Consider the following 27254-nt stretch of genomic DNA (forward strand, 5'->3'; position numbering starts at 1 on the left):
TCGTTTGGTGTGGCTTCATTCACAGCGTGGCACATATTATTAAGAGTTAAAATTGTTTATATTGCAGAGGCCACACACAACATGTTGCTGGACTGACAAGCAGATCGTACATGTTGTAGAACGCGACAAAGCCAATGACTTCATGGCACGCCTTAATACTTATTAACTGGGTGACAGCCGGCAATCATTGTAGAGAAAGTTTGCGTCTCCTATTGTCTTCTTCGCTTTGTGACACAGGTCTTAAATGGCTCTTTGAATGGTAAAGGGGTATTGATCCCTGAACCATGTATATCAAATATTCCCGAATGATTCAACCGCCACCCGCCCGAATCTAATTAAAGTGTCACTCCGCGGATGAGGCCGCAAACCGCGCATCTCTAGTGCGTACAGTAAGGTCAGACTAGGTTTCACCTGGACGTGATCCAGCCTGCATGTTTTGGAGAACCGCAAATGTGCTCCGGAAAAAAAGCCTCCGTGGTGGGTTTAGCGCGGAGAAGAGCAGCCGTGGAGGATTAAAGACAAACATTTGTTTCTCATTAGGCGTTAAATTGGAGTACGCTCGGCTGTTAAGTCTGCGAAGCGCAGGTAAAGCCTTGGGGGAGGTCCCTGCCTTTTAAGAAGCCTTGGCGGTGCGTTCAAAGACCGCAAAACTAACCACGAACAGGCTCTTGCCGCAGGAGGTTGGAAAGGCACCTTAGGGGTAATTGACGGGGGGGATAGAAGGCACGTTTCCTGGGGAGACACGGTCCATATGGAGGGAAGATGGCGATGGCGTCAACACATAAGAGTGATGGACTCTCTCAGCTCTACCAAGTCCTTCAGAGACGTGACAGTAAAACCGAATAATGATTAAATGTGCTAATTAGGGGTGGCAATCTTTCCAGTCGATGCCCATTCAGGGCTGACCAATCCATTCCCGACTCAAACAAATGGCTTTTTTGCCGATATTCCGATATTGTCCAACTCTTAATTACCGATTCCGATATCAACCGATATCGATATATACAGAGATGGAATGAACACATTATTCTGCTTAATTTTGTTGTGATGCCCCGCTGGATGCATTAAACAATGTAACACGTTTTTCCAAAATAAATCAACTCAAGTTACGGAAAAAAAAATGCCAACATGGCGCTGCCATATTTATTATTAAAGTCGCAAAGTGCATCATTTTTTTTAACATGCCTCAAAAACAGCAGCTTGGAATTTGGGACGTGCTCTCCCTGAGAGTGCAAAAGGAGGTTGAGTTGTGGGGTGTATATTGCAGCGTCCTGGAAGAGTTAGTGCTGCAAGCGGTTCTGGGTATTTGTTCTGTTGTAGCGTCAATCAGTCAATCGATGTTTATTTATATAGCCCTAAATCACAAGTGTCTCAAAGGGCTGCACAAGCCACAACGACATCCTCGGTTCAGATCCCACATAAGGACAAGGAAAAACTCACAACCCACTGGGATGTCAATGTGAAGGACTATGAGAAACCTTGGAGAGGACGGCAGATGTGGGTGACCCCCCATCTAGTGGGGAAGTGAAGTGGAGTGAATTACATTTATATAGCGCTTTTTCTCCAGTGACTAAGCGCTTTACATAGTGAAACCCAATATCTAAGTTACATTCAAACCAGTGTGGGTGGCACTGGGAGCAGGTGAGTAAAGTGTCTTGCCCAAGGACACAACTGCAGTGACTAGGTTGGCAGAAGCGGGAATTGAACCTGCAACCCTCAAGTTGCTGGCCCGGCCAACCGACCTAAACGGGTGCAATGGACGTTCAGTGGGTCTAGCACAGGGGTCGGCAACCCGCAGTTCTGGTGCCGCCCTAGTGGCTCTCTGGAGCTTTTTTCAAAAACATAAGAAAAATGGAAATGATGAGGGGGGGGGAAAAAAACTATTTTTTGTTTTAATTTGGTTTCTGTAGGAGGACAAACATAACACAAAGCTCCCTAATTGTTATAAAGCACACTGTTTTTATTAAACATGCTTCACTGATCCGAGTATTTGGCGAGCGCCGTTTTGTCCTACTAATTTTGGCGGTCCTTGAACTAGTTTGTTTACATGTATAACTTTCTCCGACTTTGTAAGACGTGATTTATGTCACTTCTTTTTCTGTCTCATTTTGTCAGCCGAACTTACAACGTTGTGCATGAATCCACAAAGGTGAGTTTTTTTGATGTTATTGACTTGTGTGGAGTGATAATCAGACATATTTGGTCACTGCAAGTTAATCGATGCTAACATGCTATTTAGGTTAGTTGTATGTACAAATTGCATCATTATGCCTCATTTGTAGCTATATTTGATCTTGTTTAGTTCCCTTTAAGTCTTCCTCTTGTATATCTCATGACACTATCTGTATGTAATATGCCTTTTAATATTTTTGCGGCTCCAGACAGATTTGTTTTTGTATTTTTGGTCCAATATGGCTCTTTCAACATTTTGGGTTGCCGACCCCTGGTCTAGCATAATATTGTGAAAGTCCAGTCCATAGTGGATCAAACATAATAGTGAAAGTCCAGTCCATAGTGGATCTAACAAAATAGTGAAATTCCAGTCCATAGTAGATCTAACATAATAGTGACAGTCCAGTCCATAGTGGATCATACATAATACTGTGAGAGTCCAGTCCATATTGGATCTAACATTTTAGAGTGAGAGTCCAGTCCATAGTGGATCCAACATAATAGTGTGATTCCAGTCCACGGTGGATCCAACATATTATTGAGAGTCCAGTCCATAGTGGATCTAACATAAGAGTGAGAGTCCAGTCCATAGTGGATCCAACATAATAGTGTGATTCCAGTCCGTAGTGGATCTAACAAAATACTGTGAGAGTCCAGTCCATAGTGTATCTAACATAATAGTGTGATTCCACTCCATGGTGGATCTAACATAATACTTAGAGTCCAGTCAATGGTGGATCTAAAATAATAGTGAGAGTCCAGTCCATAGTGGATCTAACATAATAGTGAGAGTCCAGTCCATAGTGGATCTAACATAATAGCGTGATTCCAGTCCATATGGGATCAAACATAATACTGTAAGAGTCCAGTCCATAGTGGATTTAACATTAGAGTGAAAGTCCAGTCCATAGTAGATCTAACATAATAGTGTGATTCCAGTCCATGGTGGATCTAACATAATACTTAGAGTCCAGTCCATGGTGGATCTAAAATAATAGTGAGAGTCCAGTCCATAGTGGATCTAACATAATAGTGAGAGTCCAGTCCATAGTGGATCTAACATAATAGCTAGATTCCAGTCCATATGGGATCAAACATAATACTGTAAGAGTCCAGTCCATAGTGGATTTAACATTAGAGTGAGAGTCCAGTCCATAGTGGATCCAACATAATAATGTGATTCCAGTCCATAATGGATCCAATATAATAGTGAGAGTCCAGTCCATAGTGGATCTAACATAATAGTGAGAGTCCAGTCCATAGTGGATCTAACATAATAGTGAGAGTCCAGTCCATAGTGGATCTAACATAATAGTGAGAGTCCAGTCCATTGTGGACCTAACATAATAGTGAGAGTCAAGTCCATAGTGGATCTAACATAACAGTGAGAGTCCAGTCCATAGTGGATCCAACATAACAGTGAGAGTCCAGTCCATAGTGGATCTAACATAACAGTGAGAGTCCAGTCCATAGTGGGGCCAGCAGGAGACCATCCCGAGCGGAGACGGATCAGCAGCGCAGAGACGTCCCCAACCGATGCACAGGCGAGCGGTCCACCCCGGGTCCCGACTCTAGACAGCCAGCACTTCATCCATGGCCACCGGAACTGTGCCCCACCCCCATTCCACCAGGGAGAGCGGGGGCCGGGTCCCGGAAGAGTTAGTGCTGCAAGGGGTTCTGGGTATTTGTTCTGTTTTGTTTATGTTGTGCACCGACACCGATAATTTCCTATATCGCATTTTAAAGCATTTATCAGCCGATATTATCGAACATCTCTAATTTATATATTTTTTACGTATAGTGTAAGAAAAAAAAAGTTTTTACAGTGAAAAAGTCAGCAGATTTTACTGTTAATTATAAAATGTTTTTTTTGATGTGCATCAGAGTTCAGTAAAAGGAAAACAGTATCACTGTTTTTGATAGGGAAAAAAATCTGGTAACTCAATCAACAAAATGTTACCGTGTGTTTCCTTCAATTTACAGCAGTATGCTGTAAATACACTGTAAATTTTATCGTAAAAATCGACTGTCATTTTTAGTGTGCACTTTGATGGATAAGTTGCTTTGAAATTGAAATCTTAATTTTTTTTTTTTAAACTTTGTGTTGAAAAGAGAAGACCAAAAGCTGTCTTTAAAACCTACCAAGAGTAAGGCTCGTAAAACTCCACTGGGTAGGGTGGAAACAACATGAAGGTGTTCCTGTTTTCTTTCTTGTTTTATAATCAACAGAAAGATATGGTTTTAACCCAAGGACTACAAAAGCGAAGAGGAAGCAGGACCAGAATCCCCTCCAGGCGACCCCTTTATTTAACCGTTTTACGAACGTCGTTTTCAACTGTTTGACGAACCTCTTTTTAAACTCATTTCCAACCTTCTCTGTGAAGTGTTTACGATCATTTCTTTTGAACTGTTTTGTAACCAAAGGCAACGCTGTTTACGACCCACTTCCCTCTGGAAGCAGATGTGGTCATGTGGTTGGAGAAAGTCAAATAGAGAAGGAGGATAACAATCTTTCGCCAGAGCGTGCTGGAGATTGTAACAAGGGTACGGTGTCCAGGCGACTTTCCTCAATATTGAACCAAATTGAATTATGTCTCTTTGTAATTCCTTGCTTCTTGTCTTGTTTAATAGATGTCATCAGTGTTTGAACCTGACAGAAAGTCAAGCAGATTTTGAACTATTTTTATTTTGATAAAACAATTGTTTGGAAAGTATGTTTTGTATCAATTTGCCCATATGCAATCCATTATTATATCTTTTTTAAGTACACTGTAAGAAAAAAAACACTTTTACAGTAAAAAAAAAAGTCAGCAATTTTAATCTAAGTTATAAAGTGTTTTTTTGTGCAACATAGTACAGTAAAAGGAAAACAGTATTACTGTACTGTTTTTTTTAATAATCTGGCAAGTCGATCAACAAAATGTTACCTTGTGTTTCGTTCAATCTACAGTAATATGCTGTAAATACACTGCAAATGTTACCGTAAAATCGATGGTCATTTTTTTATGTACACTTAGATGGATAAGTTGCTTTGAAATCTTAAAGTCAAACAGATCTTTAAAGGGGAACATTATCACCAGACCTATGTAAGCGTCAATATATACCTTGATGGTGCAGAAAAAAGACCTTTTTTTTTTTTTAACCGATTTCCGAACTCTAAATGGGTGAATTTTGGCGAATTAAACGCCTTTCTGTTTATCGCTCTTTTTGCGATGACGTCAGAACGTGACGTCTACGAGGTAATACAGCCGCCATTTTCATTTTCAACAAATTGTAAACATTGGGTCTCAGCTCTGTTATTTTCCGTTTTTTCGACTATTTTTTTGGAACCTTGGAGACATCATGCCTCGCCGGTGTGTTGTTGGAGGGTGTAACAACACTAACAGGGAGGGATTCAAGTTGCACCACCGGCCCGAAGATGCGAAAGTGTCCGCCGCCAGACCCCCATTGAATGTGCCGGAATGTCTCCACATTTTACCGGCGATGACAGACATGGCACAGAGATGTATGGATAACCTGCAGATGCATTTGCAACGATAAAGTCAACAAAATCACAAAGGTGAGTTTTGTTGATGTTGACTTATGTGCTAATCAGACATATTTGGTCGCAACGTGACTGCCAGCTAATCGATGCTAACATGCTACGCTAATTGATGCTATCATGCTATTTACTGGCGGTGCTAAAACAGACATGGCACAGAGATGTATGGATAACCTGCAAATGCATTTGCAACGATAAAGTCAACGAAATCACAAAGGTGTGTTTTATTGATGTTGACTGCCAGCTAATCGATGCTAACATGCTATTTACCGGACATGGTAAATAGCAGACATGGCACAGAGATGTATGGATAACCTGCAGATGCATTTGCAACGATAAAGTCAACAAAATCACAAAGGTGAGTTTTGTTGATGTTGACTTATGTGCTAATCAGACATATTTGGTCGCAACGTGACTGCCAGCTAATCGATGCTAACACGCTACGCTAATCGATGCTATCATGCTATTTACTGGCGGTGCTAAAACAGACATGGCACAGAGATGTATGGATAACCTGCAAATGCATTTGCAACGATAAAGTCAACGAAATCACTAAGGTGTGTTTTATTGATGTTGACTGCCAGCTAATCGATGCTAACATGCTATTTACCGGACATGGTAAATAGCAGACATGGCACAGAGATGTATGGATAACCTGCAGATGCATTTGCAACGATAAAGTCAACGAAATCACAAAGGTGTGTTTTGTTGATGTTGACTGCCAGCTAATCGATGCTAACATGCTATTTACCGGACATGGTAAATAGCAGACATGGCACAGAGATGTATGGATAACTTGCAGATGCATTTGCAAAGATAAAGTCAACAAAATCACAAAGGTGAGTTCTGTTGATGTTGACTTATGTGCTAATCAGACATATTTGGTCGCGGCGTGACTGCCAGCTAATCGATGCTAACATGCTACGCTAATCGACACTATCGTGCTATTTACCGGCGGTGCTAAAGCAGACATGGCACAGAGATGTATGGATAACCTGCAGATGCATTTGCAACGATAAAGTCAACGAAATCACAAAGGTGTGTTTTGTTGATGTTGACTGCCAGCTAATCGATGCTAACATGCTATTTACCGGACATGGTAAATAACAGACATGGCACAGAGATGTATGGATAACCTGCAGATGCATTTGCAACGATAAAGTCAACAAAATCACAAAGGTGTGTTTTGTTGATGTTGACTGCCAGCTAATCGATGCTAACATGCTATTTACCGGACATGGTAAATAGCAGACATGGCACAGAGATGTATGGATAACCTGCAGATGCATTTGCAACGATAAAGTCAACGAAATCACAAAGGTGTGTTTTGTTGATGTTGACTGCCAGCTAATCAATGCTAACATGCTATTTACCGGACATGGTAAATAACAGACATGGCACAGAGATGTATGGATAACCTGCAGATGCATTTGCAACGATAAAGTCAACAAAATCACAAAGGTGAGTTCTGTTGATGTTGACTTATGTGCTAATCAGACATATTTGGTCGCGGCGTGACTGCCAGCTAATCGATGCTAACATGCTACGCTAAACGACGCTATCATGCTATTTACCGGCGGTGCTAAAGCAGACATGGCACAGAGATGTATGGATAACCTGCAGATGCATTTGCAACGATAAAGTCAACGAAATCACAAAGGTGTGTTTTGTTGATGTTGACTGCCAGCTAATCGATGCTAACATGCTATTTACCGGCGGTGCTAAAGCAGACGTGGTACAGAGATGTATGGATAACCTGCAGATGCATTTGCAACTATATTACGTTTCCTTCCACCCACATTTAATGCAAAAAAAAACACTTACCAATCGAAGGATTTAGGTTGCTCCAGTGTCATGAGATGCGAAAGTCCTGATCGTTTGGTCCGCACATTTTACCGGCGATGCTAACGCAGCTATTCGGCCATGCTATGGCTATGAATAGCGTCAACAGCTATTCGCTCAATAGCTTCAGTTTCTTCTTCAGTACTTTCATACTCCAACCATCCGTTTCAATACATGCGTAATCTGTTGAATCGCTTAAGCCGCTGAAATCCGAGCCTGAATCCGAGCTAATGTCGCTATATCTTGCTGTGGTATCTGCCATTGTTTGTTTACATTGGCAGCACTGTATGACATCACAGGGAAATGGACAGTCGCATCGCAAATAGCGAAAATCAAGAACTTTAAAGCTTTTTTTAGGGATATTCCGGGACCGGTAAAATTTAGAAAAAAACTTCAAAAAATACAACAAGCCACTGGGAACTGATTTTTATTGTTTTCAACCCTTTTGAAATTGTGATAATGTTCCCCTTTAACTATTTTTCTTTTGACTCCTGGCTTCCTCCCACCTCCGAAGACATACACCTGGAGATAGGTTGATTGGCTTTTTGATTGATTGTTTTATTGATTGAAACTTTTATTAGTATATTTAACAGTACAGTACATATTCCGTACAATTGAGCACTAAATGGTAACACCCCAATAAGTTTTTCAACTTGTTTAAGTCGGGCTCCACATAAATCAATTCATGGCAACGTGAATGTTGTCCGTCTGTCTTACTTTACGGAAAAAAAAAATCGAGCTATATATCGTATGTTGCCACTCGGCATAGGGAGCCGAAAACAAAACCAAAAATTGTAGGCTTTTTCATGCGACGAAGCCGGCCTACTTCACAAAAACGGACGGATGGGAATGCAGTGTCAAAAAAAGTTTTGATTAAAAAAAACAAAAAACAAGATGCATAATAAATATTCTCACAAAGTGGTTTGACTTGACGCAGGTTTGATGGACAGTCCGACTGTTTAGAGGACGTGAATAAAATTATAAAGGCAACTCAACTCATTACCAAACCTCTTTTCCTCCTGGCTCTGATGTGAGTCATTAGTCTGATTTCCTCGCTTCTCTTCACCTTCAAGTCTTCCTCCCACCTGATATTTCTGCCCACCTCTTTACCTTCCTCCAAACAATGTCCTTCCACCTACACAGTCCCCCCCCCAGCTTCCATCAGCCTCCATCTTTCCCTCCTCTTCTCTCTCTCTGCCTTTTTCTTCAACTACCTCCCACGTCCTGAACCGTTCACATGCCAGCATCTCAGTGTGTGTGTGTGTGCGTGTCACACAGATGCTGCATTGCGGGGATCTACTCCCAGGGCCGTCTCGCTGCAAGAACCAAGCGAGCAGCAAAGGAGCTTCTAGAACAGACCTGGGCAAATTAAGGCTCCAAAGACAACATATTTGATGTTCAAACTGATAAAAAAAATTTTTTTTTGCAAATAATCATTAATTTTAGAAATTGATGCCAGCAACACGTGACAAAGAAGTTGGGAAAGGTGGCAATAAATACTGATAAAGTTGAGGAATGCTCATCAAACACTTATTTGGAACATCCCACAGGTGCGCAGGCTTATTGGGAACAGGTGGGTGTCATGATTGGGTATAAAAGCAGCTTCCGTGAAATGCTAAGTAATTCGCAAACAAGGATGGGGTGAGGGTCACCAATTTGTGAGCAAATTGTCGAACAGTTTTATAAACAAGATTTCTCAACGAGCTATTGCAAGGAATTTAGGGATTTTACCATCTACGGTCTGTAAAATCCTCAAAAGGTTCAGAGAATCTGGAGAAATCACTGCACGTAAGCGATGATATAACAGACCTTTGATCCCTCATGCGGAACTGCATCAAAAAAACGACATCAGTGTGTAAAGGATATCACCACATGGGCTAAGGAACACTTCATAAAACCACTGTCAGTAACTACAGTTGGTCGCTACATCCGTGAGTGCAAGTTTAAACTCTACTATGCAAAGCGAAAGCCATTTATCAACAACACCGAGGAAGGCCGCCGGCTTCGCTGGGCCCGAGGTCATCTAAGATGGACTGATGCAAAGTGGAAAAGTGTTCTGTGGTCTGACGAGTCCACATTTCAAATTATATTTGGAAACCGTGGACGTGGTGTCCTCCGGAACAAAGAGGAAAATAACCATCCGGATTGTTATAGGCGCAAAGTTCAAAAGCCAGCATCTGTGATGGTATGGGGGTGTATTAGTGCCCAAGGCTTGGGTAACTTACACATCTGTGAAGGCACCATTAATGCTGAAAGGTCCATACAGGTTTTGGAGCAACATATGTTGTCATCCAAGCAACGTTATCATGGGCGCCCCTGCTTATTTCAGCAAAACAATGCCAAGCCACGTGTTACAACAGCGTGGCTTTATAGTAAAAGAGTGCGGGTACTTTTCTGGCCCGCCTGCAGTCCAGACATGTCTCCCATGCGAAATGTGTGGCGCATTATGAATTGTCACATACGACAACAAGACCCTGGACTGTTGAACGACTGAAGCTCTACATAAAAAAAGAATGGGAAAGAAGTCCACTTTCAATGCTTCAACAATTAGTTTCCTGAGTTCCCAAACGTTTATTGAGTGTTTTTAAAAGAAAAGGTGATGTAACACAGTGTTGAACGTGCCCTTTCCCAACTACTTTGGAACGCGTTGCAGCCATGTAATTCTAAGTTAATTATTATTTGCAAAAATATATAAAGCTTATGAGTTTGAACATAAAATATCTTGTCTTTGTAGTGCATTCAACTGAATATGGGTTAAAATGGATTTGCATATCATTGTATTCCGTTTATATTTTGTCACGCCTGTATGATTATGTTTTGTTTTTTGCCATGTTTGGTCAGGTTATGTTTAGTTTTTTGGACATTTAGTTCTGTCTTTGCACTTCCTGGTTTGTTTTCGTCTCCATGCCAACCCATTAGTTTCACCTGGTCTCCTAGTCACGTCTCTGTCCCCAGCCTCACACCTGTTTTCACTAATCATCACAGCTGCTATTTAAGCCATTCTTTTACTGTCTTCGTCCTGGCATCTTCACACACCTACCCATGCTTCACATCCTTCATGCCCTCGAACACCTTGCCACCCATGCCCCTTGTTTGGGTCACAGTAAGTTTTGTATTCATGCCTCAGTGCAAGTATTGTTTTTTTTGCCACAGTGCACGCTTTTGTTTCATGTCTTTAGTCATGCCATTGTGCTAGTTTTGTTTTGATTAGTCTAGTTTATTATCCACCATTTGGCGCGTCCTTGTTTTCCCTGTTTTGTATTATAGTGTATAGTAAATTTAAAGATGTACTCACATTCACGTCTCGCTCGTGCAAATCATCCTGTGCGTCGAGGAAACAACCTTAATCCAAGCCCAAGTTTGACAAAAGATGCCAGCAACAGAAGTTTCTTCATAGAAAATTTGCACGAGGAATCCCTCTCCAGCCACGAAAAACAGGAAATCTTCCTTGGGCTCGTCGCGGACGCTCAGCCATGGGCGTACGAGGACGAAGACGAAGAGGAGTTGTCAGACGAGGATCTCCCTCCCAGCGCTATGGTGGCATGGGGCCAACTGCTGGCGAAAATGGCGAATGCAGAGGACCGCTTCCGCCCCCACTCGCGGGCCACCCGGATGTCCTCCTCAGCACCTTGCCCATCGCGCGGTGACGACACACCACCTGGGATGCGAACGCCCCGGCGGCGGCCCGGAGCAGTGCACGGGCATGCGCTGGAGAAATGCAAGACTTGTCCCCCAGCGTTGTCTGACAGGCTCGTTCCGTGTGGCTTTTCCTCCCCCCTTCCAAGGCACAATAATTTTTTTTTTCTGCACATAGCCAAAATAAATCCAAAGAAAAAAAATATGTGGACAATTGAAAGGGGAGGATTCTGCCCCCCACCTCACCTCCCTCCGCCCGCCCCAAGGGACTTTTCCGGATCGCGGTGAGAGTGTCTGGGAGCCAATCCTAGAGGGGGGGGGGGCTTGTTTGGCCTGCCAGGCCACAGCGGCCAACACGGCCGCCACCACCAGTCTTTCGGCCTGCTAAGCCGCAGCTTCTAGCGAGGCCACCTCCACCTGCACCACGGCTAGCACCAAGTCTACGTCCAAGTTCGATGCTAGCGCCAAGTTTAAGTACAATGCTAGCACCAAGTCCAAGTCCACGGCTAGCACCACGACCTGCTCCACGACTAGCACCAAGTCCACGGCTAGCACCAATTCCAAGTCAAATCCCAGCACCAAGTCCAAGTCCAAGTTCAAATCCAGCACCAAGTCCAAGTCAAAGTCCAGGTTGAAGTCCAGCACCAAGTTCAAGTCCAAGTCCATGACGCCAAGTGCCGCCAGTCGCAGCTCCACGACGCCAAGTGCCGCCAGTCGCAGCTCCACGACGCCAAGTGCCGCCAGTCGCAGCTCCATGACGCCAAGTGACGCCAGTCGCAGATCCATGACGCCAAAAACCAGTGCCTCCTACACGACAGGAGTTCCCAGTGCCTGCACCACGTCGGGCCCCAGTGCCTACACCACAGGAGGTCCCAGTGCCGCCGGTAGCTGCACCACGCCAAGCTCCAGTGCCGCCGGTAGCTGCACCACGCCAAGCTCCAGTGCCTGCACCACTACAGGTACCAGTGCATGCTCCACGCCAAGCTCCAGCACCGCCAGTAGCAGCACCACGCCAAGCTTCATCGCCTGCCACGATGACGACGCGTCCGCCTCCTTGTCAGCCACGGATGTGGCCACTACGTGGTCGACCGCCACGCCAAGGGTGCCGACCATCTCGTCGGCCACGGATATGGCTCTTCCCGGGTCGTCCACCTCGTCAGGTGCAGGGGTCCTCTACGCGTCGCCGCCACCTGACTCTGCTCCGGTGGATACGGGGACACGTGGTCTGGCGACCCACCGCCATGTCCCCCTCCCACCCTCCCATGACTTTTGATCATTGTTTCTTTTGTGGACATCTGGAATATGTCCTTCACGGGGGGGGGCTCTGTCACGCCTGTAAGATTATGTTTAGTTTTTTTTTCCATGTTTGGTCAGGTTATGTTTAGTTTTTTGGACATTTAGTTCTGTCTTTGCACTTCCTGGTTTTTTTTCGTCTCCAAGCCAACCCATTAGTTTCACCTGGTCTCCTAGTCTTGCCCTGTCCCCAGCCTCACACCTGTTTTCACTAATCATCACAGCTGCTATGTAAGTCATTCTTTTTCTGTCTTCGTCCTGGCATCTTCACACACCTACCCATGCATCACAGCCTTCATGCCCTCAACTCCTTGCCATCCATGCCCCTTGTTTCGGTCACAGTAAGTTTTGTATTCATGCCTCAGTGCAAGTATTGGTTTTTTTGCCACAGTGCACGCTTTTGTTTCATGTCTTTAGTCATGCCTTTGTGCTAGTTTTGTTTTGATTACACTGTAAAAAAAAAATCATATTTTTATGGTTAATTTACTCTAAATTTCTACTGTAATTTTTCAATTTTTTTTAAAATAGGTTATAAAACTGTAGAATTGAAGACATTATCTGTAAATAAACAAACCGCCTGTTATTTTAAGCAATATGCCAGTAATGACAAACTATGTATATTTCTTTTTTTTTTTTTTACAGAAAAACACCATATTAATAATACATATCATTTTCTGTTTTCTCAAATTACTTTCAAATTCATGTAAAATTACAGTAATTAACTTTCATTTAATATGTAGCTTGTTATATAAAAGTATATGTCCATACTAACAATCTAACAGTTTATATGTAATTTTAAGGAAAATCATTTTTTTTTTAATATTAATGTGTGTTTTTATATTCGAGTTGAAAAATATTTATAGTTTGTTTTATAAAGGTTTATACTCATACTAACAATTTGACATCTTTCTCTGTAATACGACACACTTTAGTGACTGCAAGACATACTTGATCACAGCCAACAGCCATACGAGTCACACTGACAAATTTAAGACTGTTACAAATAGGCGCCATATTGTGAACCCACATCAAACAAGAATGACAAACACATTTCGGGAGAACATCCGCACAATAACACAACATAAACACACAAAAGAATGCCATGCAGCCCTCCTCTTCTGGGCTACACCCCCGCAACCACCAAACCCCACCCACCTCAACCGAGGCACGGAGAGGGGCGGTGATGTGGGGTGGTGGCGGGGGTGTAGCCCGGAAGAGTAGCGCTGCTTGGCATTGTGGGTATTTGTTCTTTTGTGTTTATTTTGTGTTACGGTGAAGATGTTATCCCGAAATGTGTTTGTCATTCTTTTTTGATGTGGGTTCACAATATGGCGCATAATTGTAATTTGTTTGTACTGCCACCGTCAGTGTGATCTGTATGGCTGTTGATAAAGTATGTCTTTCAGCCAGTTTAGTAAATCAAACGAAGCCTTGCACAATATGTGTAACAGTCGGCTCGCTACATTGCCTTGCAAATGATCTAATGTGACGAAAGGTTGTTTAGGACGACAAGGGCAGTGTGGTCACGGTACTCCCTTTAAATGCTTGTCCGGTCGATGTCGGGACAATCCTTCGCGAGGGTCACAGGAAGTCTCTCATGAAGATTGGCAAGTATGTTGGATAGCCATTCAAAGAAGGTGAATCCACTTTTCACGTAGTTTCTACATCCAGTGGCCCCCCGGTAAATTGAATTTGAGACCCCTGATTTTAATAATTCTGGAAAAATCTGTAAAATAATGGTATTTTTCTGTGGAACTGCCAGCATTGTCACTTTATTTAAGGTGGTCGATCTTAACAATTTAGTAAAAATCTGTAAAAGTACGATATTTTTTCCGCAAAACGTTTAATGAAAATTTCTGTAAATATAATTTTTTTGATCATTATTTGGTTTACAGTGTTTTACTTTAATTTTATGGTTTTCGTTTGGGAGCCGTAGCTGCCAGTAGATTACCGTTTTTTTACATCATTTTTTTAAAAAGTGTAGTCTAGTTTATTATCCGCCATTGGGCGCGTCATTGTTTTTCCTGTTTTGTATTATAGTGTATAAATAAATTTAAAGATGTTCTCACATTCACGTCTCGCTCGTGCAAATCATCCTCTGCGTCAGAGAAACAACCTTAATCTAAGCCCAAGTTTGACATATTTACATCTAACGCAATTTCCCAACTCATATGGAAAGAGGGTTTGTATATATATATATATATATATATATATATATATATATATATATATATATATATATATATATATATGTGAAAATCCACAGCCTTTGAAGGAGCATAGCTATGGGCAGCATCTGTGAAATTTAATTTGCAGGAGAGGCGTGAGCTTAGGGTCTAATTGTCCATCCTCGTTCTATTCTCTGTCACCATAATATTTTGGACATTACTACTTGCCGTCGTTTTGAAGCAACGCTTGATGGGAATTTGGGTGTCGTGTGTCAGTGCATTAACGTGCCGGCTGGAATAAGTACCCGCTGAGAAATGGCTACGTGCCTGCCTACTTTATGGGTTAGAGATAACCCTATGGATAACGGAGACATATGTAATAGGCTGGACTACTGCGACATACTTCGTGTCGGGATCCCCAGCAAGAACATCCAGAAGCTGCAGTACATACAGAATAGTGCAGATAAGAGTGCGGAAATAGGACCATATCACACCAACTTTCAAATCCCCTTCACTGGCTTCCTGTTCCCCTCAGGATTGAATACAAAGTCTCCCTACTAACCCACCAGTGCCTCCATGGGAATGCCCCCCTCTACCTTAAGAACTACTCAGCCCCAAATCCTCCGCTGCAAACAGGCTAACCTCCTCCAACCTCCGCTGCTCGCAGTCTGTGGAACGCTCTCCCTGACCACCTGAGGGCACCACAGACTGTAGATGCTTTTAAAAAAGGCTTAAAAACCCTTCTTTAAAAAGAAAAAAGCATTTTTAAAGATAAATGCATACTAGTTCTTGCTTTTAGGCTGTTCTAGTTTTTATTTTTATTGTCTTTTTGTTATTATTTTTATTGTATGTTTTTTTTTAAATACACTGTAGCATTTTGAGGTTGTTTGCTCAATGTAAAGTGCTTTTTACAAATACAATTTATTATTATTATTATTATTATTATTATTATTATTATTATTATTATTATTATTATAGTCTGCTTGTTGTTGGAGATGTTATAACGTGCCAGAGTTGTTATAACGTGACTAGGCCGGCTCGCTGTTTATATGGAGGGGAAAGCGGACATGACGACAGGCTGTCCTCACTCAGGAAATCCGGCTGGAAATCGGGAGAAATTCGGGAGAATTGTTGTACCGGGAGATTTTTGGGAGAGGCACTGAAATTCAAGAGTCTCCCGGAAAATTCGGGAGGGTCGGCAAGTATGAGTTAAGGGTTCTTGGACCAAAAAAAGAGGCCTTTTTCTCGCCGTCCTCGATCCTGAATGAAGCTTTTGAGAAGGACGAACAAAATAGGCGGTGACAAAACAACAAAAGCAAGAATTAAAAAAAAAAAAACACCCGCCCCCACACGGCTACCTGGAAACGTGTCTTTGCATGAGTGCCAGAAACAATGGGAGCCCGTCAAAGCGTGACTGCCTTTCAGCGGACCTCGGTGCTGATCATCTCGCTAAAGCAACTCTTCGCTTCCCACTCAGTACCCACTTCCCACTCAGCGCCGAGTAGCCTGGCTCACATGGAGGCCGCCCACACACAGTTCTACTGCAGGTCTGCAAAGTATTGTCATTATCGCCTCGATGTCCTATTTCATTTTGTCTCGATAATATGTTATCTATAAAATTATGTAGAATAGAGTTGTCTCCATACCTACTGGGACAGGAACCAAAATGTATTTCGATACTTTTCAAAATAAAAGGTACCACAAAAAATTTTATAATGCATGAAAAATGTATCTTATTTCACTCAAAGAAGAATGTATGGTGTAGGGTTGTACGGTATACCGGTACTAGTATAGTATCCAGTGTTTCCCCCAGAAAATGTCTTAGTTAAGGTGGTGTCTCGCTATGGGTCCCCACCATCACGTCTCCAGGGCAATAGACTATACAGACTGTGTTGAAGTAGGCCTGCTTTGTCGCTTGAAAAAGCCTACAATTTTTGGTTGTGTTTTCTGCTCCGTATGCCGAGTGGCAATATAAGCTATACATCTCGATATTTTTTACAGTGAAGTAAGAACAACAACACAAAACAGTCCTAGTTACCTGACATACTAATAAGTATGTCAATATTTTGTCTTAGTAAGTCAATATTTACGAGTCAATATTAAGTTGACTAAGTCAAATTAATGACTTACTGTAAATAAGCGTTTGCAATGAGCGTTTCAAAAACAGTTAAAAGTGGGGCCACATGCTGACATGTGCTCAACTTTTTTTTTTTGAAGACTAGTTTAGGCGGCCGCCTTGACAAAAAAGTGCTGCAGGGTAACCCTGGTATTGTCATGTCTTGGTGATCATGTTTAGTTTGGCTATGTTGTTTAGGGACGGCGTGGCACAGTGGAGGAGTGGCCGTGCACAACCCGAGGGTCCCTGGTTCAATCCCCACCTAGAACCAACCTCGTCACGTCCGTTGTGTCCTGAGCAAGACACTTCACCCTTGCTCCTGATGGGTGCTGGTTAGTGCCTTGCATGGCAGCTCCCTCCATCAGTGTGTGAATGTGTGTGTGAATGGGTAAATGTGGAAGTAGTGTCAAAGCGCTTTGAGTACCTTGAAGGTAGAAAAGCGCTATACAAGTACAACCCATTTATCATTTATTTATCATTTGTTTGGTTTTTGCACTTTGTCAGTTCCTGTTTTTTCATTCCCTGCTTTGTTTCCAAGACAACCCATTAGTTTTCACCTGTCCTCATGTCATATGGACTCATGCACCTGTTAATCACCACAGCACTATTTAAGCCTGTAGTTGCCAGGCACTCAGCGACATCACCCTCTACACACCCTTGTTATTCATGCTGATGATCCATGCTGCCCTTTTTCATGCTCGTTTCTTGTCACAGTCAGTGTTTTCGTATTTTTGTCCATAGTTCTGCCTTAGTGCTAGTTTTTGTTTTCCGAGCCAAGTTTTGTACCTCCGCTGTGAGCGCCTTTTGTTTATACCCTTTGTTTTTGTAGTACTTTCGAGTCAATATTAAAAGATGTCGTTACCTTCACGTCGTGTTCGATCCAGTCGCTTTGCATCACGGGAAAAATAAACCGCACCATAGTCCTAGTCTTGACAGGTATCGGAATTAGAGATTAATGCTTTGAAATGTAATATCGGAAATTATCGGCTGACTTTGTAAAACGCCGCTGTACGGATTGGTACACCGAAGTAGGGAGAAGTACAGAGCACCAATAAACCTAAAAAGCACTACCTTCGAGTGCCGGGCCGATCACATAATATCTATGGCTTTTCACACGCACAAGTGAATACACTTCATACTTGGTCAACAGCCGTACAGGTCACACTGAGGGTGGCCGTATAAACAACTTTAACACTGTTACAAATATGCGCCACAATGTGAATCCACAACAAACAAGAATGACAAACACATTTGGGGAGAACGTCCGCACCTTAACACAACATCGACACAACAGAAAAAATACCCTGAAACCCTTGCAGCACTAACTCTCCCGGGATGCTACAATATACACCCCAGCGGGGCATCACAACAAAATTAGGCATAATAATATGTTCATTCCACGACCGCATATATCGGTATTGATTTATATCGGAATCGGTAATGACGAGTCGGACAATATCGGAATATTGGCAAAAAAAAGCCGTAATTTTTTTATGGGCATGACGGCGCGTCATGACATCGCTGGTTTTACAAGCAGAGGAGCATGTTCGGCAGTGCACAATCACAGAGTACTTACAAGCAGGGACAGTGTGTAGACAGAAAAGGGAGAACGGACGCATTTTGGTCAAAAAACTAAAGATAAAGGTGCAGTTACAACACTCAGTCAGCAGCCTACATGGCGACAAATTAAGTAAGTTTCTTACAGGTATCATTATCACTGGAGGACGAGAAATATCTAAACATGCTTCACTACACACTGTAGGAGGATACAATAGCTCACCGGCATCACCGCTAACAAACGCTGGCACCCCTAAATGTAAAAAAAAAAAATGCCATGGGTGGATCTACACCTGACATCCACTGTAATGATACCAAGTACAGGAGCGTATGTAGTCGATACTACTATGACTACATCGATAAAAAAATCTTATTATGTTTATAAATTCAAGAAATACGTTCCTGGGCACATGAGGATTTTGTTTATGACCAATGTATGATCCTGTAACTACTTGGTATCGGATCGATACCTAAATGTGTGGTATCATCCAAAACTAATGTAAAAGTATCAAAGAAGAGAAAAATAAGTGATTATTGCATTTGAACAGAAGTGTAGGTAGAACATGTTAAAACGGAAAATAAGCAGGTATTAACAGTAAATGATTAATAATCAATTTTTACAGTTTGTCCCTCAAAATGTAAACAAAATAATAGGTAGATAAATGACAAAATATGTTACTGCAGATGTCAGCAGACTAATTAGGAGCCTTTGTTTGTCCACTATTTTATTTAGGGACTAAATTACAAAAATAAACATATGTTTATGGACCCTAAGATTTTTTTGTTAAAATAAAGTCAATGATGCCATTTTTTGGTCCTGGTACCAAAATATTGGCATCGAAACAACCCTAGTATGTGTCATGATCTGTGGTCTGGATCATGTTGTTTGCTATTTTCTGTTAGTTTTGGACTCTTTTAGTTCCTGTTTACGCTCCCCTTGTTTAGTTACCATGACGACCCATTAGTTTCACCTGCCTCATGTGTTCGGATCACGCGCCTGCTTAATCAGAGACTATTATTTAAGCCTGTTTTGCCAGTTAGTTTTGCTGGCGACATTACTCTGTATTTTCTCTGTTCATGCCATAGATTAATTCATTCATTCTGCAAAGTAAGTTTGGTTTATTCATGGCACAGTTAGCGAGTTTTGTTTCATGTCCATAGTTTCTGCCTATGTGTTAGCTTTTGTATCATACGGTAAGTCGTGTCTTCGCCTTGTGCGTCTTTTTGTTTGTACCTATTGATAGTGAACAATTAAATGTTCCTACCTTCACGCATGGTCTGGAATAGTCCGTTTGCATCCCGGGAGAACAAACCCAGTCTTGACAGTATGGAGTAAATAAAATAGTGAACATACGAGACAACATGTCTTTTAGTAGTAACTAGACAAAAACGACTTATAATCAGTCTGCTGACATATGCAGTAACATATTGTGTCATTTTATTTTGTCAACATTATTTATTTACGTGTTCATTTTCCTGTTAATATCTGCTTACTTCCTGTTTCAACATGTTCTATCTGATCAAATGTTTTTTTTCTCTTCTTTGATACATTAGTTTTGGCTGATACTACAATTTTGTGTGTGGATCCGATACCAAGTAGTCACAGGATCATACATTGGTCATATTCAAAGTCCTCATGTGTCCAGGGACGTATTTCATGACTATATAAACAATAATTAATCATTTTGCGATACTAAAAAATGTATAGTAGTATCGACTACATACAATCTTGTACTTGGTATCATTACAGTGGACATTTGTATAGATCCCCCATTTGTTTACATTAAGGAGCACTCGCTTGCTGTTAGCGGTGAGCTATTGTATCCTCCTACGGTGTGTAGTGAAGCATGTTTAGAAAACCCTCGTCCTCCAGTGATTATGCTACTTGTATAAACACTATTTGTTGCCATGGAGGCCAGGGTTAGTGATTTAGAAGTAGCTGAAACACTGTGGAGGGTCGTTAGCCACTAGCTAGCTCTATTTTAAATTTGAGTGTTAATAGTGTCACCTTTATTGTTTGTTGTGAAGCTAAAATACTTCCTTTCTCCCTTTTCGGTTTCCACACTATTTCTGCTTGAAAGTACTCTGTGTGTGTTTGTGTGTACCAGCAATGTCACCATCAAACCTCTTAAGGCCCAAGCTGTTTGTGTACATGCTTTTTTTTTTTTTTCTCTTTGCTATTTGGGCGTATTGGACGCTAATTAGAATAAAAACTGAGAATCATATTTTGATATGATGTACTTAGTCCATAAGTCCACAAATGTATACTTCATGTTTAGTTACATGCTAATTCTTATTTTTCCAAATTCCATTGTATGTTATACCCTTCTCACACCACCAGATGGCAGTATAAGTGTCCACATAAGTGGCCATAAGACCTCAATTCAGTAGTGTACACAATTTTGGAAATAATCAATCAATCAATGTTTATTTATATAGCCCCAAATCACAAATGTCTCAAAGGACTGCACAAATCATTACGACTACGACATCCTCGGAAGAACCCACAAAAGGGCAAGGAAAACTCACACCCAGTGGGCAGGGAGAATTCACATCCAGTGGGACGCCAGTGACAATGCTGACTATGAGAAACCTTGGAGAGGACCTCAGATGTGGGCAACCCCCCCACCCCCCCCCCCACCCCCACCCCTCAATAAGAGCTATAAGGTGCTGTCCACGCATGTGGCCACTAAGCCTTTAGAGAAAAAGTAAAGGTATTTCTAAAAATAATTATAGTACCCTTTTTAATTCATTAGTACCGCAGTACTTTAATAGTACCAATATTTTTAAACAACTCTAATGTAAGCAAATATTATTTATGATTCTTTTGTCTATTTCCTTGATCCCGTAAGTTTTATTCAAGGATAGTTGTCAGAATAATTGTATCTAAGTTATCACAAAACTTTGTGTTGTCACGAGTTCCCGGCGAGAGGACAAAAGCTGCCTTTGAACCCACCAAGAAGAAGGCTTGCAAAACTCCACTGCGTAGGATGGGAAGCAACATGAAGGTGTTCTGTTTCTTTCATGTATTGTAATCCACAGAAAGATGCTGTTTTGACCCAAGAACTACAAAAGTGGCGAGGAAGCAGGGCCAGACCCCCCTCCAGGCGACCTTTTCTGTGAACGGTTTTACGACCTCTTCTTTGAGATGTTGTAATCAAAGGCGATGGCTGTTTACGACCCAAGTCCCTTAGAAACAGCTGTTGCCAGGGAAAGTCCGAATATAAGATGAGGCGTACAATCGTTCGCCAGAGCGTGTTGAGACACTGTACAAGAGTAAAGTGTCTACGCGTTTCTCCTCATTGACCTAAATTTGATTCTGTCTCTGTTTAATTCCTTGCTTATTGTCTTGTTTAATAGATGTCATCAGTGTTTGAGCCTGACAATAATATTGTTTTGCTCACTGCCAAAATGTAAATAGTTTTCATTAAACACAAGCAAAATCACCAAAAAAGTGTGTTATTGTTTGTTCTACGGCGCCATCCTTTGGACGAGTTTGCTGTTGGGTGAACGTGGATTCCTGCTGTTTGAACCTTTCAACTGGAAGCAGAAGTGCCGTTCAGTCTTTTCGCCGTCCATAGCGTTTTTACTCGTATGGATTCTTCATTCATCATTCCAAGCAACATTTAAAAGTTTTACAATACAACTAAAACAATTTTAACTTACTAAACCGTCCTATGAGTGATGTTTGTAGGTGTGTTTTCATGCATATTTGCACAGGCTATTGTATCGTTAGCGTTAGCTAGCATCCTAACACCTTAACAAGCTGTGGGGGGAGGTGTAGTCAGCGCTGCCTGCAGGAGAAAAAGTCACCGCCTCTGTCCGTGGTGCTGAGGACAGAGCGCCATCAGACGGGGGCGTGGTAGTGTTGACGGCGAGACACAGCTGGCAGGTGATTAGATTTCCCAGGTGGTACGTGTTAATCTAATCATCTGTTGTCTTTAACAGTAAGCGGCCGGGAGCAGGAGGAGGAGGAGGCTACGGATGTGGCTGAAAAGTCACGTTTCATCAGGAGAAAAAACTTTTGTTGCCAACTTAAATTAAAAACCTTGTTAAACCTACAGGCTTGGTTCCGGTGCCGTGTCCGACAGTGGGACTGCGAGGACGCAACCTCCACACAAGTGTTGGTATTATCGACTTACAATGGCATTCTTTTTGTATTGTTTCAGTTTCAGAAATTACTTAGCAAATTCACCAAAATACTAAAACCTGTGGCAGCCTTACAGTAAATAAGTATATCAAGACATGACTTTACCTTTTTATTTCGCGTGGGGCCTTCTCGATTCAGAGCCAGGTGTAGAAAAAAAAAAAGGATGTCCTCTCGCTGAAGCTCCCAGGACGCTGACACAAAGATGGTCAAAGCCTAATGTGCGACTTCCACGACGATTCTGGAGATTGGAAAAAAAGATCAAACTAAATCAGAATGTAGTTTGTTCAGCTTGAATGTGACTTTACGAGAAACAAAATGATGATGGTATTCACCTGAGACGGAAAGGAAATATTTCTAATAAGGGTGTGAGTCTTTCAGCACCTGACGATTCGATTCAAAATTGACACTCACAATGCACTATTTACTGAATTCCCCAGATAAAAAAAGAGTGCAGCTGGTAGTGCACCTGAGGCATTTAGAAAAGAAAGACCATACGGCTGCTCGGTGTGACGAATTCTAGAAGGGTAGCGCTAATAAACAATGTCCCGACATTGAACGCAGCACCAGCTGAACTTAAATAGACATGACGACAAACTCAAAAGAGGTACGCTTGGAGACAATACGGAAGTGGAACTTCAAAATAAGGGCGCGGGACAAGAACTCAAGAATAAACACAGGGAAACAGCAGGCTCAAAGTTGTGGTGTAAGTGATGAAGGTGCAACGATTGATGGAAATGATTGCTGCATCGGCGTGGCAGAGGAGGAAAGGGATTGCAGCAGCAGAATGACCGTGGAACTTTTTTCCTCTGCAGATGACGGCTCGGACGCTTGCCTGTCAAACGTCATCCATTTGTCTCTGGTCGTCAACGAAGGATGCGAAGACGGCAGGCGCTGAACAAGATGGATGTTTGTCTGCGTTCAAGTTAAGTCCAAACACGTGTTGAGTTTGTCCTCGTATTGTTATATTGTTCAGCATCTCGATAAAAGGGTGTAGTGTCGCAAACACTTAATATCTTCAAACTTTGCTATGATTCGTTTGTTAAATATCAAAAAAGACCACTTTTGGTGTCATTCTGGAGTTTTTCGTGCACTTTTGGTTTATTGTGTCACAGTAAAGGTTGTTACAAATCTGCTCTCATTGAACGCCTCCTTTATTAGCGCGTAGAAAAAAAAACAAATGTGGGAATGAAGGCAAATAACTACATTCTGTGTTGGCTTACATTTTCAACTGAGTCTTTGATCCACGAGCTAACGTCAGTCACAGAAGTACAATACTAGATCACAATCATATCAGAAATTGATGGTAATAATCACAATTAAATAAGTTCAAACCAGGGGTGCCCAAACGTTTTCCACTGAAGGCTACAGACTGACGAATCAAGATATGCGGAAGCCATTTTGATTCTTTTCACCTTCAAATAAGAAGAAAATGCTAATTTGGTAAAAAATTTGCATAGATGCTGAAAAACTACATCTGAAAAAAAATGCTAACAAGTAGCCTGCTGGCCAGATGGCATCAAGTAACATAAAATATATGCTAAAAAAGCCGGCATGCTCACAGTATTATGCTAATGTTTACAGTTAACATTAGTGAAATACCAAAATATATGAAATTAAAGAATATGCCTGTTAAATTAGCCACAAAAGCGAGCACACTTTAGCATGCTAAAATGTTAACTGTAACATGCATTATGTACCAAAATGTATTACTCTGAAAAGCCCTTTGAGACACTTGTGATTTAGGGCTAAATAAATAAACATTGATTGATTGATTGATAAAGTACCAAGGATTGTCACACACACACAAACACACACACACACACACACACACACACACACACACACACACACACTAGGAGTGGTGAAATTTGTCCCCTGCATTTGACCCATCACCCTTGATCACCGCCTAGGAAGTGAGGGGAGCAGTGAGCAGCAGCGGTGCCACGCCCGGGAATCATTTATGGTGATTTAACTCCCAATTCCAACCCTTGATGCAGAGTGCCAAGCAGGGAGGTAATGGGTCCCATTTTTATAGTCTTTGGTATGACTTGGCCGCGGTTTGAACTCATAACCTACCAATCTCGGGGCGGACCCTCTACCCACGAGGCCACTGAGTAGTAGTCAAGCAGGACGTGACGTACAGGTCAGAAAAGCTCCTTCTGGTTACAAGAAGATGACCTAAAAATGTCTTTTAAAAAACTGATTTTCATAAAAAAAATTAAAAAAATTGGGGATTTTTGAAAATTTGGAATCGGGTCGAATAAGAATTGCGATTCGGATATGAATTGATTTTTTTGTGTATCCCTAAATTGTAACATCTAAAAAGTTTCATACGAATCGTAGATTTTATATTCCTGACTATAATCCTGTCAGGTTCAAACAGTGATGACATCTATTAAACAAGACAAGAAGCAAGGAATTACAAAGAGACAGAATTCAATTTGGCTCAATTTGAGGAGAGACGCCTGGCAGTGTCTCAGCACGCACTGGCGAAAGATTATACGCCAGCTCTTTTTATTTGGACTTTCCCTGTTTACATTACAACAGCTGTTTCTAAAGGAATGGGGCTTGGACTGGTCCTGGATCGAGCTTGGGCAAGTCTTGGATCACAATAGATAACCCCTCCCGTCTCATCGCATCATACTTAGCGGAATTTTCCAAGCCTTAGGCTTACTGCAACAAAGACAGCGTTCGTCTGTTCACTGGGATCTCAGAAACGGAAAGATTTTTTTTATCATTTTTCTGACAAGCCGCAACTTTTTTTCTACACTTTGAACCCTGCGGCTTATAAAACGGTGCGGCTAATTTATAAATACTGTTTTGCTCGCGGCCATAACGTGAATAGTTTTCATTAAACACATTTGTGTTATTGTTGGTGCTACGGCGCCATCTTTTGGACGACTTTGCTCATTGCTGGTGCTGTTGGGTGAATGTGAATTCCTGCCGCTTGAAACATTCATCTGGAAGTAGAAGTGCCGTCCATCGCGTTTTTACTCTTATGGATTCTTCATTCATCACTCCAAGCAACGTTTATAAGTATTACAATACAACTAAAACTATTCATACTTACTAAACCGTCCCATGTGTGTTGTCTGAGTGTTTTCATGCACATTTGTACGTACTATCGTAATACAATTAAGTTAGTGTTAGTAGCATTAGCTAATAAACTAACACACTTACTAGTGTCTGTCAGGATTTTAACTTACAATGGCATTCGTTTTGTATGGTTTCAGTTTTGCAAATTGCTCAATAAATTCACCAAAACGTCACCGTGGAGTTATTGAATCTGTTTAGCTGATTGGAGAGCGAGCTTCTGCATGACGATGACTTCTGTTTTGTTTGATCAGCCGTTTTACTGCCTTGTCATACACTAATTGAAAGCAATTAAGGTATGTAACTAAACATTTTTGGAATGTTCCCCGGTAAATAACTAATTTGACAACATATATATCTGCAGCCTATAGTCAGGTGCGGCTAATATATGGAAACATTTTATATCCAAAATGTTGTGGGGGCGGCTGATATGCCAGTGCGCTCTATAGTCCGAAAAAAACTGTAGTTTTTCTTAAAAACGATCGAAACTTAACTGATGTGTGAACTTTTTTCTTAAGTTCATCAAGTTTCACATTAATCATTTGGGTCCGATACCATACCAACTTTATTGATCGAGACATTCGACAGCGGTAATACAATCAAACCCAATGTTTGTATCAGAGTAGCCATCAAATATTTTAGTAAATCGAGTAATTATTGATTAGTTTATTCAATGAACCGAATGATCAGGTATAACGTCCATCTGCCTTCACAGATGTGTAAGTTACCCAATGTTGGTTTTTAAAATTGCCGCTTATGTGCAGTGATTTTTTTCCAGATTCTCTAAAACTTTTGATGATATTACGGACATTAGATGGTGAAATCCCTAAATTCCTTGCAAAAGCTGGTTGAGAAATATTGTTCTTAAACTGTTCGACAATTTGCTCAGGCATTTGTTCACAAAGTGGTTGACCCTCGCCCTGTCCTTGTTTGTGAATGACTGAGCATTACATGGAAGCTGCTTTTATACCCAATCATGGCACCCACCTGTTCCCAATCAGCCTGTTCACCTGTGGGATGTTCCAAATAAGCGTTTGATGAGCGTTCCTCAACTTTCTATGTCTTTTTTGCCAGTTGTGCCAGCTTTTTTGGAACATGTTGCAGGCATCAAATTCCAAATGAGCTAATATTTGCAAAAAAAATAACAAGAGTTTACCAGTTCGAACATTAAGTATCTCGTCTTTGCAGTCTATTCAATTGAATATAAGTTGAAAATGATTTGCAAATCATTTTATTCTGTTTTTATTTACCATTTGCACATTGTGCCAACCACACTGGTTTTGGGTTTTGCATATATGATTTAAACCAATTTAATGCTTTTTCATAATAACTACTGTCCCATCAGCAACCATCAACAACACACACACACACACACACACACACTTAGAAATAATGGCTATCATTATGATGGTGAATGCAGAAGACAATCTCACTGCTAATTTTACTTCCTCCTGATGACGACCGATACCACGAACACGTTACCTGTACCTTAAATACACACCCGAGGCCGGTAAAGGACTTAATTCAGTATTAAGACTGTGGTGGCTTGAAACACACACTGTGACGGAAACACCAAATCCACTTAACAGCAGGTCCACAGCTCACAGGCTACTGCTGCTCTTTGAATTCTTAAGTCAGTCTGGATTTCATAGTTGTGTTCCATTATTTATCTTTATTTTTGTTTCT

At 41.5% G+C, this 27254-nt stretch overlaps 1 protein-coding gene across 10 annotated transcripts in view; it reads right to left on the minus strand.

The window, feature by feature from the left end:
* map2 (microtubule-associated protein 2) overlaps positions 1–27254 on the minus strand; it is a 237947-nt gene that overhangs the window by 113740 nt on the left and 96953 nt on the right. For 9 of the 10 annotated variants that reach the window (XM_061879868.1, XM_061879869.1, XM_061879871.1 and 6 more), the window contains exon 3: positions 22581–22713. The exons of the other annotated variant lie outside the window; for it this stretch is intronic. The gene's annotated coding sequence lies outside the window, so the exon portion shown is untranslated. The remainder of the gene's footprint in view (positions 1–22580; positions 22714–27254) is intronic. 10 annotated transcript variants of the gene reach the window in all.

The sequence above is a fragment of the Nerophis ophidion genome, linkage group LG19 (assembly GCF_033978795.1).
Source record: "Nerophis ophidion isolate RoL-2023_Sa linkage group LG19, RoL_Noph_v1.0, whole genome shotgun sequence".
In the NCBI taxonomy this organism is placed as follows: domain Eukaryota; kingdom Metazoa; phylum Chordata; class Actinopteri; order Syngnathiformes; family Syngnathidae; genus Nerophis; species Nerophis ophidion.